Here is an 18,285-nt window from a genome sequence, read left to right as displayed (position 1 = left end):
GAAATCGAGTCTTCTAAAAAAGTACCGGCTGTCTGCGGAGGCGTTCCGTCGGAAGTTTCGGGAAAATGAGAAAGGCAAAAGTGAGTCATATACATAGTTTGCGTATAGGCTTATGTCGAACATGCAGGAGTGGCTCAAAGAAGAGAAAGCGTTTGGTGACCACGATAAAGTTCTGCAGTGCTTCGGGCTAGAACAGTTTTATAGTCGGTTACCGGAGAACGTGCGATACTGGGTCTTGGATAGGCCAGACGTTTGTACGGTGGCTAAAGCCGCTGAGCTAGCCGAGGAGTTTGTGACGCGTCGGGCTCGCGGAGCTAAGGACGGTCAAAAGGGTGAATTTGGCTTGAAGTTTGAGAGGCCGAAGTTCACACCCATGAGAGCAAAGGGGAACACGCGTAGTGCGGATGCGAGTGGAAGCAGTGCGACCGAACCTAAGGAGACGGCGGCAGCCGAAGCCGAACGCAGAAAGCGGTTCGAGATGAGGCAAGCGCGCGTTTGTTATACGTGCCAGAAGCCGGGTCACTTTTCGGCGCAGTGTCCGGAAACAACACCAAAAGTTGTGTTTTTTTCAATAGGCAGCACTGACGAGAACATGAAGCTTCTCGAGCCTTACATGCGAGACCTCCTCGTGAACGGGAAAGAGTGCCGAGTGCTTCGCGATTCCGCAGCTACGATGGATGTAGTTCACCCGTCTTACGTAGAACCCCATATGTTCACGGGCGAGTGCGCATGGATCAAGCAAGCCGTGGAAGCTCATAGCGTGTGTCTGCCAGTAGCAAAGGTGCTTATTGAAGGACCTTTCGGAGCGCTTGAGACGGGCGCGGCAGTGTCATCTATGCTGCCACCCCAGTACCCGTACCTATTTTCAAACAGGTCCGATCACCTCCTGCGCGAGAAGGGGCTTTTGTTTGGTGAAGCTAGTGTTCAGGCCTTAACCAGATCGAAGGTTCGGGAGCTCGCTGCAAAGGCGGTAGTTGCGGGGCCGACGTTATCAAACAACGAAAAAGGGTCAGAGGCGCAGCAAGCTGATATTCAGAGCACGCCCGAACTGAATAAACTTGAGTCTGTAACGTTAAAGGCGCCAGATACTGGAGAGGAAACGCCCGACACGGGAAAGTTAGAAGAGCTATCTACTGATTTGCTCATCGCGCCTACGTCAGACGGACTTAATAGGTTGCTAAAAGTCAGCCGGTCGGCTTTGATAGCCGAGCAAAAAAAGGATGGCAGCCTGGAAAACGTGCGCTGCAATGTCAAAGAAGGTATCGCCAGGAAAACTGCGCGTTTTGTGGAAAGAGGTGGAGTCCTGTACCGGAAGTATCTAGACCGCCGAGGAGTGGAGTTCGATCAGCTGATCGTGCCTCAATGCTATCGTCAGGATCTGTTGCGCTTGTCACACGGGGGTTCGTGGTCCGGACACCTAGGAGTTAAGAAAACTAAGGACCGTCTCTTGCAAGAGTACTATTGGCCAGGGTGTTTTCGGGACGCAGACCATTTCGTGAGGACATGTGACACTTGTCAGCGGGTGGGCAAACCAGGGGACAAATCAAGGGCGCCGTTGAAATTGGTACCTATCATAACGGAGCCTTTTAGACGGCTCGTTATTGATACAGTGGGACCTCTGCCGGTAACAGCCACGGGGTACAGACACATTTTGACTGTGATCTGCCCAGCGACAAAGTTCCCTGAAGCAGTGCCGCTTAAAGAACTCAGCTCACTTGAGATAGTTAATGCACTACTGTCCATATTTGCGCGAGTTGGTTTCCCTGCGGAAATCCAATCAGATCAGGGCACAGTGTTTACTAGCGCTTTGACGACAACTTTTCTCGAAAGGTGTGGGGTAAAGCTGTTACACAGCTCAGTGTACCACCCACAGTCGAATTCCGTTGAGAAGCTCCACTCCGTCATGAAGCGCGTGTTGAGAGCGTTGTGTTTTGAACATCGAACTGACTTGGAGCTGTGTCTGCCTGGGGTGATGTTTGCTTTAAGGACCGCGCCGCATGCGGCTACGGGGTTTTCGCCAGCTGAACTGGTGTACGGTCGCTCGCTTCGATCTCCGCTTCGCATGCTTCGAGAATCGTGGGAAGGTAGGGGCGACGACCCAGTCGTGGTGGAGTACGTACTTAAGCTCCTCGAACGCTTAAGAAGGGCACAGGAGTTGTCAGGTGAAGCAATGACAAAGGCCCAGCAGAGGGCCAAGGTTTATTATGATCGGACAGCCAGGGCCCGTCGTTTTGAGGTGGGCGATGAGGTCATGATATTGCGCACATCGCTAAACAACAAACTAGACGTGCAGTGGGAGGGCCCAGCACGAATTGTTCAGAAACTGTCGGACGTTAACTACGTGGTAAGTCTGCCAGGAAAGCGGAAAGCACAGCAAGTTTACCACTGTAATCTGCTCAAACCTTATAGACAAAGGGAAGCAGTGGTGTGCATGATGGTAAACGTTCCTGAAGAGCTTCCGGTCGAGCTTCCGGGACTAGGCTCAGTGACGAACAGGGAAGACACCGGTCAAGTCATTAGTGACCTTATCAGTAAAGCACCGCTGTCGCCCGAGCAGAAAACCGAACTACACCAGCTATTACAAGAGTTTCAAGGTCTGTTCTCTGAGAGGCCTGGTAGGACTTCTGTACTTACTCATGATATAGAACTTACCTCCCCAGAGCCAGTACGATCCAAGGCGTATCGGGTGTCACCCCGCCAGAGCGATATTATGGAGGCTGAGGTAAAGAAAATGCTACAGCTCGGTGTTATTGAGGCAGGTGAGAGTGATTATACCTCCCCTTTGATTTTAGTTGAGGTACCGGGCAAGGAACCTCGTCCTTGCGTCGACTACCGCAGGCTTAATTCCACCACTAAGGATCAAATTTATCCGATCCCTAACATCGAGGAGCGCCTTGAGAAAGTTAGTAGCGCTCAGTTTATTTCCACCCTAGATCTTGTCAGGGGTTATTGGCAGGTTCCACTTACAGAAGAGGCTAGTAGGTATGCGGCGTTCATTTCACCAATGGGAACATTCCGTCCTAAAGTGTTGAGTTTTGGTTTGAAGAACGCGCCATACTGTTTTTCAAGCCTCATGGATAAAGTGTTGCGGGGACAGCAAGAATTCGCTTTACCGTATCTAGACGACGTAGCGATATTCTCCGCATCCTGGTCTGAGCATATGGCACACTTGCGGGCAGTGCTAACCCGCCTGCGCGAAGCGGGCTTGACAGTCAAGGCTCCTAAGTGCCAGTTAGCACAGGCCGAGGTTGTCTACCTCGGTCACGTGATTGGTCAGGCTCGTCGCCGCCCCTCTGAAATAAAAGTGGCCGCTGTGCGAGACTTTCCGCAACCGCGCACCAAGACCGATATTCGGTCGTTCTTGGGTGTCGCCGGCTACTATCAGAGGTACATCCCTAGGTACTCTGATATCGCGGCTCCCCTGACGGATGCTCTAAGAAAGACAGAGCCTCAAACAGTCGTCTGGGACGAGACAAAGGAAAGAGCTTTTAGCGCCCTAAAGAGTGCCCTAACAAACCAGCCTGTGCTACGATCGCCAGACTATACAAAAGGGTTCATTGTTCAGTGCGATGCTAGTGAGCGAGGCATGGGCGTTGTACTGTGCCAACGGGAAAAGGGAGAAGTAGAACACCCCGTCCTGTATGCTAGTCGTAAGCTGACCAGTCGTGAGCAGGCGTATAGCGCCACCGAGAAAGAGTGTGCATGTCTCGTGTGGGCCGTTCAGAAATTGTCATGCTATCTAGCCGGCTCGAGGTTTATCATTGAGACGGATCACTGCCCTCTCCAATGGCTGCAGACCATCTCTCCCAAAAATGGCCGCCTCCTGCGCTGGAGCCTCGCTTTACAACAATATTCCTTTGAGGTGCGTTACAAAAAGGGGAGTCTCAACGGTAACGCCGATGGCTTAAGTCGAAGCCCCTAACGTAGGAATCAGCCTAAAAATTGTTTGTTACTGGTTTTTCTTCCTGAGGCAGGATTTTTTTAACATATTGCTTTTGTTTAGTGTTTCAAAGTGATGATATGCTTTCTAGTGCAATTTTTCAATTTGTGGACGCGTTCTGAGTGATGCTAGACTACTGTAAGGAACTAGGCAGTGGTATAAAAAGGGGAAAGAGCCTGGCAGGGCTTAGTGAGGGTTGTGCCGTGCTTGCTGACTGAGCGGTTGAGTTTCAGCGTAGTTCTAACGCTTGCCGGGAACGAGAACAAAAATGTGAACTCTCCCGAAGTCACTTTGCAGTGTCCCGTGCGAACCTGAACGAGAGAACGAGGCCTTCTCTCTGCGCTGCGCTCAAGAAACGTCGAGGGACGCCCGACTTCGGTTATGAGCATCATCGAGCGACATCCCTCCGGACAGCGGATGCAGTCCCCTGTCCATCGGGATCTCCTTCCCCCGGCGGGGCGGTCTGTTGCGTTTCGCCTGCGACGCTCGGTTTTGCCGGCGCGACTGCGGCGGGGCGGCAGACATTTTGGCCCGTTCGGCGTCGCCGCAACGCTCCCCGCCAGGCGTTTCCAGGCGTTTCCAGGCATGTTCCGATGCCACGTGTCTTCATGTGCGTGTGTGAGTGTATGTGCCATTGTGCCCGAACCAGGCGATGCGACAGCAGGGGTCACCCTCTCCTTCCAGTCATTGTGCCCGAACCAGGCGATGCGACAGCAGGGGTCACCCTCTCCTTCCGGTCATTGTGCCCGAACCAGGCGATGCGACAGCAGGGGTCACCCTCTCCTCCCAGTCTTTGTGCCCGACCGGCGGCGCTACGACAGTGTGCGTCACCATTAGCCCATTGTACAATCACGTGCTCGTCTATTGAGGGGTTCCTTCTTGCCCTCAACTGCGAGAGTATAAAAACAGCTGCCCCCGGACGCCAAAAGGAGGGCTCCGGTTTCTTCTGTTGAGTAAAGTGCTCTCCCGTCTCTCTTCTTCGGTCAACCTGACCGCCAACTCTTTGCGATGTTAAAATAAACAAGTTGTTTTGTTGTTACCAGTCGACTCATGCTTTGCCGGGACCTTCGGATGCTTCCAGTTGTACCCCAGGCCGCCAGGCCAACGCTACCCTTGGGGCTTGCGACCCAGGTACAACCACGGGCGTCAGCGCCGAGTTCCCAACAACCGATGCCATCGGTGGGATCCAAACAATAGGCAGATGTGAACATGTTAGCAAATTATTAAATAGAATATCATATCTCCATCCGTTCGTAGCAATTTTTCGCTACAAAGCAAACCCATACGGGTTCCTCGAAAGAAAAGCCTCACACTTGAAGAAAAATTCGTCCTGGTCCGGGACTCGAACACGGGACCACCGCCTTTCCGAGGCAACCGCTCCACCATCTGAGCTAACCAAGCGGCTAGCAGATGGCAGGGCTAAGTCGAATTTGTAGACAACACGAAGCAACGGCAAGGGTTTGACGTAATACTTTAGCGGGAACCCGCAACGTGAAATGAAGTAATTAATAAATGGACCTTAAGACATCCACCCGTTCGTAGCAATTGCTACAAAGGAAACCCATACAGGTTCCTCGAAAGAAAGTCCTCACAGTTGGAAAATTTGTCCTCGTCGGGGACAATTCCTATTGAACTGTGAGGCTCTTTTTCTAGGAACCCGTATGGATTTCCTTTGTAACAATTGCTAAGAACGGGTGTATATCTGATTTTCCTTTGATTAATTACTTCTCTCTACCTTGCGGGTTTACGTAGAACTATTGCGTCATGTTAGAAAATTACGCAGCCGGAGCTCGAAAGCCAAGCATTACGCTACCATTTTCTAAAACACATTTTTAATAGTCTTCTCATAACCCATTTCGAAGCGGCCAGCGCCTCGCATATGTCGTCATATGCAAGATTTCCATAGACAGGATGGCAGATTTTCGGGCAAATTGGTTCGTTGCATTACCTGAGGTCATAGTGCTCGATTCACAGGGACAAGAAAGACAAGAAATAGTTAAAAGTTGTCGCACATTTTGTCGTGTCTTTTCGTCCGTGTGAATCCAGTGTTATGACGTAAATTTCCATAGACGGCAGCTATTGATCAATAGCTAACTTCAATTCACAATAGTCTTTAGATCAGCGCGCTTTTTCCTACGGTTGCCGTGTATATTGACTGACGCAGTTCAATAAAGAACCTCAATTAAGAGAAAACCTGTTTCTTGAATTTCGGTAAAAATTGCGTCCTTCCAGAAGAAGCCGACTGCCATCTGCTAGCTCAGCATGCCCACTTGAATAGTAATAATACTTTGGCGAAATATCTTATGGGTGTCCTAGCCCTCTGGTCTCGCTAAATCCGACTGGGTTGGAGCACTAGCCTCGAAGCACGCGAAACTGAAGGTCAAACCATAGGAATGTGTGCCAGCATGCGCTCGCTCCTTGCTCCTTGTAGAGGCCTCGCATCTTCCCACCCCAGGCTAGATGCATTGGCCGGAATCGCTTCGTATTGAGCTATTGAGAGCGCTTCTAAATGTGCCATCCGCATGTGGCTCTTATGCGTCGGTCAGGCAGGTGCAGTCACATAGCACGACCTGAACGGAGCGCGCATTCCATACACTGCAGCTTCGTGCGTCCGCTGCTCGTGGCCTCCGAGGTTGCGCACGTGCTTTGCTCCGCCCTTTCCGTTCGGCAGCACAAAAGCCGGCCTGCGCCCCCGGCGACCCCGAGGTGGTGCTCTTGATAATGCCGACAGAGTAGCAATAATTTTAGTTATTTAATTTAGGTTAAGGGGGAAAACACAGCTCACTCATGCAGACTACATTCAGGTCACCAATGCTGGGGATTAAGTTAGAACTGCCAGCGTGAGTAGAATAAAATGGCAAATTGTGCTACTTCAAAATGAATTGAGAACCGGTAGGCATCTGGATAATAAGTTATTTTTTCTTACTAAGCGTATTGCAATATTCACACAATAAAGGAAACTGCTATAGGTGGCTTTCTTTAATATTGCCGGAGCACATGACGACGTAGATTGCAATATTTTTTAGTCATTCTGGAAGGGCAAGGCTTGGGCAACGAATGTATAGAGCCCCCGAGGCAGATGCACCTAGAATATACCGTATAGCTTGAATTCGAAAAGATGAGTAACGAAGAGAAAGTGGATGTATCCAAGATACGCAGACAGGCGTGCCCTTTATCCTCGCTGCTGTTTATGATCCACATGGTAAAGCATAAAAGGGCGTTGGAAGCAATGAATATCCAGTTTTCTCCCTCATACGAACAGGCGGGCACAATAGTAATACAGCAGCTTGCAGTTTGTTTTAACGGACGACATTGTGTTACTTGCTAATAAGCAAAGTTATATCCAACGTCTGGCTAAGATATGCGGACAAAAAGTCGATAATTTAAGTCTGAATTTTGTCGTTTGAAAATCAGGTGTCAACAAAAACAGTGAACCGATAGTATGAATACAGGGACGGGAAATGCCTCGGGTGAGAGACCATAAATACCTTGGTATATGGATAAACTGAGGCAATAGATATATGGAAGCATAGGAAAAAACAATAAAAGCGAAGGAGGAGAGAAATGTGGCAATAATGAAACACAGAGCGCCATACAATAGACACTAGGTGCTTAAGGATTTGTAGGAAGGCGTAATGGCGCTACGACTTACATTTTCAAATGCAATTGTTTGACTCATGTCGAGGGTGCAATCAGGACTAGATATCAACAAAAGAGCAGTGGAACACTTCGCATCGGGTGCATAAGCGAAGGCTACAAATTAAGCTACACAGAGTGACAAGGGCTTGACAAGTTTTGAAGTGAGATAAAATATTTTGAAAAACGACTGAAAAAATGTATGGGTTGTGAGCGTGTTCAAGTATTTTTACGGGAAAAATATTGACTCATAGTGGAGGAAATTAACTAGGAAGCCTACCAGCGAGTAAACGGCCGCTGTAGTAAGCCACATGCCAACAAAGAACGTGAAATTCAAATTGAGAGACGTTGAGGCAAGCTCCTGTGTGGAGCCAATGAAAAATTCATGTGCTGTTACTACCTAAGATGTAAACTAAAATTAGGCAAGAAATTTATGATAACTCGGAGGGAAGGTCTTTACTTTTCTAAGCGAGTGGAGGGTGCCTTAAAACCCGTACTTATAAAGCGGCGTACACCAAGGACGAACAAGCAAGTCGTTGCTGCTGTAAAGCTAGAGAAGCGATGGAAAATGTTTTATTAGAATGTGAAGGTATCTAGCCAGCTGTCAGTTTAGGCTGCAATGGTTTCCTTGAAGCACTTTGCTTCAGTAATAGCAGAGGTATAGTAAGCATGTCCGCAGCAGAGATTAGTAAGAGGCGATTGGAGGTTTGCTGGCAGAAAATTAGGGAAACCACCAAGAACGGAGGCATACAAGAACAAACTTCCCAATAGAAGTTCATAAAATTTGATGCCGGGTATTCTTAATGTGTATTTTTTTTCTAAATATAGATAGGACGTTCATGATGTCAATTAGAATCCAACTTGCAGATGTCGCCATCCGGCCATATCTTCAAGTGGGTTTGACTGCCCCCCGCCCCGCTAGGTCCAGGGTATGATTCCCACCGAAGGTCGTCAGTTTGTGTGCTTCAATTACCTCTCTCTTAGTTCACTGTGGCATAATGAACTTTTCCTTGATTAACACCACAGGTCCTGGGTGCGACTTCCACCATAGTTTATAAGTTTAGGTGCCTAAGCAAATATACCCTAATTCACTTTGAATTAACACCGAAAATTGTGGTTTAGACCACCATTAAAGGTCGAGCGAGGGTTCGATCCCCAGTTTTGGCGCCATTGGATTTGGTGCAATAATGCAGGACGGTCAAGTTTTCGTAACGCCCGAGAGCCAATTTTTGGAAATTATGGGGTTTAACGTGCCAAAACCACTTTTTGATTATGAGGCATGCCGTAGTGGAGGACTCCGGAAATTTCGACCACCTGGGGACCTTTAACGTGCGCCTAAATCTAAGTACACGGGTGTTTTCACATTTTGCCCCCATCGATATGCGGCCGCCGCGGCCGGGATTCGATCCCGCGACCTCGTGCTCAGCAGCCCAACACCATAGTTACTGAGCAACAACGGCGGGTGAGAGCCAATTTTTCTTCCCATAAGCCTTCTAAGGCCTTAGCCTTAACAAAGGTCCTGCACCATTCCGCAAGCCACACTTTGCGTCAAAGTGGTCTGCACCATCGTGCACTGCCTGCGGAATGGCAGGACGGCATCACGACAGGGTCACTATCGCATATGTTTCCGATTAAAATCGCCTGTATAAGGATTCGCCCAGCTTGGTGAAGCAATGAAGGGGGCTAGTTGGTGAACGTTCATGGTTATATTGGGCTCAGTTTTACAAACACGATGTTAAGGAAGGACAGGACGTGGACGCACGTAGCGCAACGTCCGGACGCTCTTGCGCTACGTCCGTCCACGTCCTGTCCTTCCTTAATATCGTGTTTGTAAAACTGAGCGCATTATAACCATGTCAGCTTGGTGCACTCAGCTGCACCACCTCCTTTGGTTAGGCTTGAAATAAATGTGCTCCATTAGGGGGTCACCTTATTGTATGATAGCCAGTGACTGAGGAGACTGCGCGAAAGCACATGAACAACGCGAGACGTCGTCTCATACCCCGCTCTGGCATCCAGGCCTATGCCGCACAGCCCCGTCTAACTCAACTAAATTTATGAGCCTAGAAAAGGACCACCGAGATGATCGAGATGAAACCTTTGACTTTGGGGAGCAGCCTTATTCCAGGGCCCCTATGATGTCTTCGCCGATGGCCTTAGCCTAGTAGATGATAGCCCGCCATGCCTTAGGAGTCCCACCGCGAAGAGTCATCGGTGGTAGGAAGGAAGAGGTAGGAAGGAATGTAGGAAGATCATAGGTTGGAAGTGAAGATGAAGGCGAAACATTCCACTGTGATGAGAAACGTTGTCGACGACGTTCCAAACCTCAGGAAGGTGTCGCTTTACCATGTGCTGTAGAGGTGGACAAAATGGCAGTTCGGGAAGGTGTTTGTCCGGAGTTGCCGAAGGTGTGTGCCGTCTAATCTTGTGAAAGGTGGTGGAAGTGATGATTATAACATGCGGCTTGTGATAGAGTGTTGTGTAATGTATCTGTATGTCATCGGGTGAGTGCCCCTGTTTGGTGTGGTCCGCTTATCGCACGTGGAAGCTCGGAGGGTGAGTTCACGAGCAGTAGCGTGAGCGCCTTCGTTGCCCAGCAAGGAGTCGTGACCAGATAATCCAGACGTCGAGTGTGTACTCGTGTGGAAGAGGAGTCTGCGTTGAGAGCCTGTCGTGTGCTGTAGGCCATGCCTGTACGAGAAGAAATGGGGTTAACTGAGAGGCCCGATTTTTATTATTCATATCATAAGAAGCCAACAAAGAAAGACACGAAGGAAAACGCAGGGGCAATTACTTGTACTTGCTAGCTGAATTAAAGAAATTATAAATTAATGGAGTGAAAGTGAATGAAAAAATTCGCCGCAGGTGTGGAACGATGCCACGTCTCCACATGGCGCTTGCAATTGTCTAACCAACTGAGCTTCTTAAAAGGCACATTTTTGTCGCACTTGAACACACACCAAAGGAAGACACATAAAGACAACGCGGGCGGCACTTCCAACTTATTTAATTTGGGCTGTGACCCATGAATATATTGCCGCGACGCCATCTGCGCTCAACCCCGTTGACGATGAAGACGACGACCTCGTGCGTGCAAGCGAGGAGCTACAGAAGAAGAAGCCTGGACTGAGCGCTTGCTCTAATTCTCTAAAATAAATGCCGCTCTCCGCTCTTGTCTCCAGTGAGCCTTGACACAGGTGGACGTGCTGGGTATCGCATCATCACCTAATGATAGGGACGACTCCTGCGAGTAGTCCTGCATTCAGCCCTTAAAGAAATCATCCACGCGTCGAGACACCTGTGCACCACGCAAGCCGCCGCCTGCAAGGTCTGTGCCAGCAATTCGGCCTCTTCCAAGGAACTTTGTCAGCGACCTCGCCGACTCAGGAAATGGCGCTTGCTAGTCCAACACAGGTGACTGTTCAAAACAATCTAGTCCCCACTAGCTTCCATGGTGACACGTATGAAGACGCCGAAGACTGGCTGGACCAGTACGAACGCGTAGCTAAGGTCAATCAGTGGCGACCGGACCAGAAGCTTTCCAATGGGTACTTCGCTCTTGAAGGTAGCGCAAGGACGTGGTTTCGAAATCGCGAGGCACATTTGACAACGTGGGACGAATTTTGCCGTCGGCTACTTGACACCTTCGGAAGCACTGATCGCCGAGATAATGCACAACGCCTTCTCGAGTTGCGCATTCAGAAGCCCAACGAAAGTGTTTCGATGTTTGCCGAGGACATGTCTCGTTTGTTTCGCCACGCCGATCCCAACATGCCTGATTCTAAAGAGGTGAGCCATCTCATGCGCAACGTCAAAGAACAGCTATTCGCTGGTCTCGTGCGTAACCCGCCTACAATAGTGGAACAGTTCATTAAGGAATCCACAGGAATCGAGCGGGCGCTGCAGCAGCGCTGCCGACAATACGAACATCTGACTAACGATGCGCCTGCAGGATCCGCAGTACTGACAGTGACAGACGAGACCTCGCTGCGTAAACTAATAGGAGACATTGTGCGCGAGGAGATTTCGCATCAAACTTCGACACCGAAGGAGTTCACCGTTGCTTCGGTCGCTGAAGTTGTCCGGCAAGAAATCCGGCAAGCATTTGAATCACCTGAGCCACTCTCTGAACCGTGTCCCGAGCCACGCTTCGAGCCGCGTGCATACAGCTACGCCGACGCTGATCGTCGCCCGCTTTCTACCCGGTCAGTACAGCAGTACCACCAGCGGCCACCTATTGCTGCCTGGATACAGAGGGAGCATTTAAGTCGACCCCTGCTTCGCAGGACCGACGTATGGCGCACTGCTGATCACCGACCATTGTGTTTTCAATATGGCGAACCAGGGCACATTTATCGTGTTTGCCCTCATCGCCAGGGTGGCATCCAGGAAATGTCACCTGCCCCTCCGCGACAGTTTCCAGAAAGACACCGACGCTTCGACGATAGTGTCACTCGGGAACAAGGCAGCTCAGCTAACCTCCGGTCGCGCTCGCCGTCTCCGTTGCGTTATTCTTCCGCCAAACCGTCACAGTTTCGCGGACGTGGTGAGAGGCCACTCTCCAAGCACACGGCGGGGAAACTTAAATCGGCGACCTCCAGGGAGAAGGTTGCAAGTCGTCGAACCACCTAAAGTCCCCGAACATTACAGAGAAACGAGCAGAGCAAACCGGAGAAACGGAACGCCGACAAATTTGTGAGTGCCGACCTACTCTTAACGATTGATGGCCACGACGTGACAGCTTTAGTTGATACTGGCGCAGACTTTTCGATAATGAGTTAGCAGTTGGCAGACCGGCTTAAGAACGTCAAAATGTAATGGACGGGCCCTCATATTTGAAATGCCGGGGGCCAGATAATAACACCTACAGGAAAATGTACTGCAGGACTCCCGATAGGAAATACAGCTTTTGTCACCACTTTTATGATTATAAAAGAGTGCTGCAGATCACTCATCTTTGGTATGGACTTCTTGCGGGAGTACGGCGTTGTTGTTAACATACGGGACGGTGAGATAACCTTGTCAACTAGTGCAGAGACGAGCCACGACGAAGAGCGCCAACGTATATCGTTACGTGTCGCGGACGACGACATCTGCATACCACCACTATCATGCAGTCTTGTCTCCGTCAGTTGCGGAGAACAGTTTAACAAGGACGGTGTAGCCTAACAACTAACCGCACTTCTGTTTCATCAAGGTGTTGCCATCACTCGCGGTATCGTCAGCCTAATCGGTGGTCGCACAGAGGTACTTCTGACAAATTTCACCAATGAACGCCGGCACATCAGTAAAGGCACCGCTGTGGCATACTTTAATGAAATTGACCACGTTCAACACTGCTTTGCTGTAAAAGAGGAATCGACCACCGATAAGGTGCCACATGCACCTGTCGTCGACGTTGACCCAGGTTTAGCGCCGCAACCGAAACAAAGTCTCAAGGAACTGCTTGACGATTTTAAGGACTGCTTCTCTACAACGTGCCGAGTGCGTCGAACACGACGGACGAAACACCGTATCATTACGGAGGAAACAGCAGTACCCATCTGACAGCATCCGTATCGCGTGGCTGAGAAAGAGCGTGATGCAATACAGCAGCAAGTCAAGAAAATGCTAGACGATGATGTCATCCAGCCATCAAAAAGTCCTTGGTCATCGCCCGTAGTACTCGTTAAGAAGAAGGATGGTAGCCTGCTGTTTTGTATCGATTATCGCAAGCTCAATCGGCTTACAAAAAAAAGATGTGTATCCCTTACCAAGCATCCACGATTCCCTCGACAGGTTACGGCATGCATGGTACTTCTCATCGATGGACTTAAATAGTGCATACTGGCAAAAAGAGGTTGATGAGCGGGATCACGAAAAGACTGCTTTTGTAACGCCTGATGGGCTCTACGAATTCAAAGTTCTCCCTTTTGGTTTGTGTTCCGCCCCAGCCACGTTCCAAAGACTACTGGATACTGTTCTCTAAGACCTTAAGTGGAAGACTTGCTTAGTCTACCTAGACGATGTCATTGTTTATTATGCCACATTTGATGAACATCTCAGACGGCTACGGTCGGTTCTTCAAGCAATACGGTCCGCTGGGCTTACCTGAAAACCTGGAAAGTGCCACTTTGGCTATGAAGAACTACAGTTTTTGGGCCACGTAGTAAGTCACACAGGTGTCAGACCTGATCCTGAGAAAATCGCAGCCGTCGCAAAATATTCAAGGCCTACAGACAAAAAGGCTGTCAGACGCTTCCTGGGCCTATGCGCATATTACCGGCAATTTATTGCGGGTTTTGAACGCATTGCTTCAGCGCTCACCTACTTAACCAGAGAAGATGTCACGTTTGTATGGGGCGACGAGCAGGAGGCGGCATTTAGCGAGTTGCTGCACCCTCTACAAACTTCGTCTGTTCTTGCCCACTTTGACGTGGATGCGCCGACAATGATCCACACCGATGCCAGGAACGTAGGTCTTGGCGCCGTCCTTGTTCAGCGTCAAGACGGCGCTGAGCGAATCATCGCTTACGCGAGTAGAACATTGTCACGTGCCGAGTCGAACTACTCCACCACAGAGAAGGAATGCTTGGCTGTAGTATGGGCAGTTACCAAGTTCCGCCCGTACATATACGGCCGCCCATTTCAAGTTATAAGTGACCACCATTCTCTCTGTTTGTTGACCAACATGAAATATCCATCTGCACATTTGGCACGCTGGAGCCTACGACTTCAAGAGTACGATATGACAGTGGTCTTTAAATCGGGAAGGCAGCAATTAAACGCTGACTACCTTTCCAGATCGCCCATCGAGTTGTCATGCGGAGATGATGACGAATCCTTATGCCTTTTAGGAGTTGTTGATGCAGCCACCATCTCTCAACAACAGCAAGAGGACCAGGAGCTCGCGTCACTAATTGATTTTTAGAAGGCCGCACCACAAACAAGCCCAGATTGCTCTGAAGGCACCTCTCATCATTCTGCCTACGCAACAGTGTTCTTTTTAGGAGCAACTTCTCTTCAACAGGGAAGAGATATCTACTAGTCGTACCTAAAACTCTCCGCAATGAAATTTTGCAGGCCTGTCACGATGAAGCTACCTCAGGTCACTTAGGCTACACAAGAACATTAGTACGGATCAAATAGAAGTATTACTGGCCACGGCTCGCAGCACAGGTGAAGCACTACGGTCGAACGTGCCTTGACTATTAGCGACGAAAAGTGCCACCTACGAAACCTACCCGACTATTACATCCCGTTCCAGTGACGGAAACACCGTTTGCACAAATCGGGATGGACATTCCCAATATCTGTTGCTAGAAATAAGTGGATCATAGTTGCGACAGATTACCTCATGCTATATGCTGAAACCAAGGCACTTCCTAGCAGTACAGCAGCCGAGGTCGTATAGTTCTGTTTCACTATGGATCTGTTTCACTATGGCGGTCGGGAGTTCGCCGTCATGGTTGACTTCTATTCCTTTTTCTTTCAAGTCCGAGAACTTCCCCACACCACGTCTAATGCGCTCAAGACATGGTGTGCACAAGTTTTTTTCGGTGTATGGGCTGCCACAGAAGCTGTATAGTGACAATGGGCCCCCCTTCAGTAGCGCAGATTTCAAAGATTTTTAAAGAAAGCTAGACATTGTGCATGTCACGTCAAGTCCACATCACTCGCGTTCTAATGGCATGACGGAAAGAGCTGTTCAGGAGGCCAAGAAGCTGCTCAAAAAGTGCTCTTTTCGCACACCAGATATTGAAATCCCTCTGCTTGAGTGGCGTAATACCCCCAGGAACCCGGTTCTGAAGTCTCCCGTGCAGAGGCTCATGGGGCGGCAGACCCGGACCCTCTTGCCGGTACCAACAACTCAGCTGGAGCCAGAGGCTATACCCAGCAAGGATGTCCACGACCGTCTCCAGGCGATCCGGCGCCGGCAAACGATCCACTACGACCGCAGCGCCAGGAACCTTTCCCCGCTGACGCCGGGACAACGCGTAACGACGTACGACATTCTCCAGAGAACCTGGTCTCCAGCTATTGTTCTAAGGCCAGCCGCAACGCCAAGATCTACGATTGTGAAGACCGAAGACGGCCTTGAAATCCGTCGCACAAGAGAACACCTGCGGGAGGCAGCACCTCAACCGGAGCCAGAATCAACCTCGCAGGGGCCTTCAGAAGACGACCTCCAGCCTGGACAACAGCAGTTACGCAGGAGCACAAGATTGCGTCGGGAACCCTGTCGATACCCGTTGCCAGGTGAAACTTCTAGACCTTCTCATCATCAAAGGGGAGATGTGGCCATATCACGCTGTTATACTGATAGCGCCCAGGCTGTTAAAACGTGACGCCTACGTCACCCCTTTCCAAGTGTACATATATCGCTCCCTCCCATGAATAAAGCACTTTCGTTACCGGACTGCCGGCCGGCCTACAGTGCAAGTCACCGACGGGAGTACTTCACCTGTCCTTGGAATGTGCACAGCACGTGTGACCATTGGGGGCCATTATGCCGTTGTTCTATTTGTCGTCCTTGAACACTGTCCACACGACCTAATTCTCGGCGTCGACTTCCTTTCGAAACACTCTGCCCAAATTGACTGCTCCGCAGTTGTTGTTCAGTTGGATCCACACCTTTCTGCCGACGCAACCACATGCGCTTCACACCGCTTATGTTCTGCTGAGTTTGCAAGACTGTCTCCACAGGCGGCTACAAATGTCCTCCTGGCGCCCTGTCCTCCCGTACCGGATGGCGAGTACGTCGTGTCGCCCCTTACTGACGTGGCTTTGTCACACAATATTGCCCTACCGAGCACCCTAATCCATATATACGAAAACTTCGCTCGCGTGCCCATCCTCAATTTTGCATTTTCGTCGCATGTGCTGCCACACGGTATCGTCATAACGCATATCACTCATTTGGAAGAATTTGAGATTCTTCTTTGGCCTCTGAATCGTTCCTCAGTACCAACGGACCTTTGTCACCCACTCCTTCGTACTCAACGCCTGCGGACGATGTTTCTAAGATGATCGCCCCTGACCTTCCTTCCGAGCAAACAACTGCTCTCCGTCACCTCCTGTCATCTTATCGGGACATCTTTGATTTTTTTTAATTTAAAATACCTTACAGGTGCCATGGGGCCATTGTGTAAGTGGGGTTACAGAGTAAGCAGCCTTCTAAAGTGGTATACAAAAGATACACCTCAATACAGGGCTCATCAACCTTACTACCAAGATTAAAACATGAAACAGGAACAACTAATGTAATGAAAGGCCACAAAGGTACACTTAAGGAAATAACATGAGTAAAACTTAACGTAAGGCATTAATACTAGAAAGTAAAATACACAAAAAATGAAGATATCAGGGAGTACAATTCTTGAAGTGATATACAGGGAAAAAGACGCACAAAAGCAATAACATAAACAGGGCATACAAGTGAACACACGACGCAGCATAAAATAGCAATTCACAAGAGCGAGATAGCAATGCATGAAAAAAAATATCACAAGAAGTTCGAAGCAGATTGCCAAGTGTAAGAAACAAGATAAAGTGAATTGTAAGTGCCATTATGAAAAATGCTCGTGTAGGAGATGACGAAATTTTTCTTGATCTGACTCGGAAGCAATGTGATCAGGCAGATTGTTCCACAAGCGAATGGCGGTAGGGAGTGCGGAAAAGTTAGAAGCATGTGTCGTACCTTACATGCGCGCAAAACTTAAGAGGTTATTTAATCGACGAGACTTGTTCGAGGCGGTCTGGATATGTAGTGTGGATTGTGTGGCATTATAAACATATTTGTGAAGCAAGGATAACAAAGCGATATTACGACGACGAAATAAAGGCTGTATGGAATGATCGAGTTTCATTTGCGTTATGCTGAAGTGATGGCTATAATTACGTGAAATGAAACGGGCAGCTCGGTTCTGGACTGATTCAAGCATGTCAATTAAGTATGTAGGATGTGGGGACCAAATGGATGATGCATGCTCGAGCTGTGGACGAAGAAACGTCTGATAGGCCAATTTGCGGATGTTGGATGGTGAATTACCGAGATTACGACGTAGGTAACCTAATGTCCTTGAATCTTTTGCGCAAATGGTTGCAATATGGTCTGTCCAGGAGAGGTTTTCGGTTAGGTGAACACCCAAATATTTATACGATACTGTATGTAACAATTCTTTATTATTGACGTTGTATAAAAATGTGAGCTGTCACGCTTACGACTAAAAGAAATTACCGGACATTTTGATACATTTAAAGTCATTAACCAGGTGTTACACCAACTATGAATTAGGCTAAGGTCATTTTGAAGGGCCAGGTGGTCGTCAGTACTGTTAATTGATCTGTAAATAATGCAGTCATCAGCGAAAATACGTAAACGAGAATAAACATTAGGTGGCAAATCATTTATGTAAATTAGGAAGAGTAAAGGGCCCAAAACGCTGCCCTGAGGCATACCAGAAGTAACGTAAGTAGGAGACGAAGCAATATTATTAACTACTTTGAACTGTTGACGATTCGAAAGAAACTTACGAAGCCATGTTAGAGTGAAGGAGTCAATTCGAAGTGCAGTTAATTTAGCAATAAGGCGACAATGAGCTACACGATCAAATGCTTTGTAAAAGTCAAGGAAAATGCAATCGGTCTGCTGTTTATTGTTCGTGTTAAAGTGCAGGTCAGTCGTGAATTCGAGTAACTGTGTCTCACATGATAATCCTTTCCTGAAA

Source organism: Dermacentor variabilis, chromosome 7 (assembly GCF_050947875.1).
Source record: "Dermacentor variabilis isolate Ectoservices chromosome 7, ASM5094787v1, whole genome shotgun sequence".
NCBI classification, from domain to species: Eukaryota; Metazoa; Arthropoda; class Arachnida; order Ixodida; family Ixodidae; genus Dermacentor; species Dermacentor variabilis.
The sequence above is the reverse complement of the archived record's forward strand: the minus strand, read 5'-3'. Positions refer to the sequence as shown.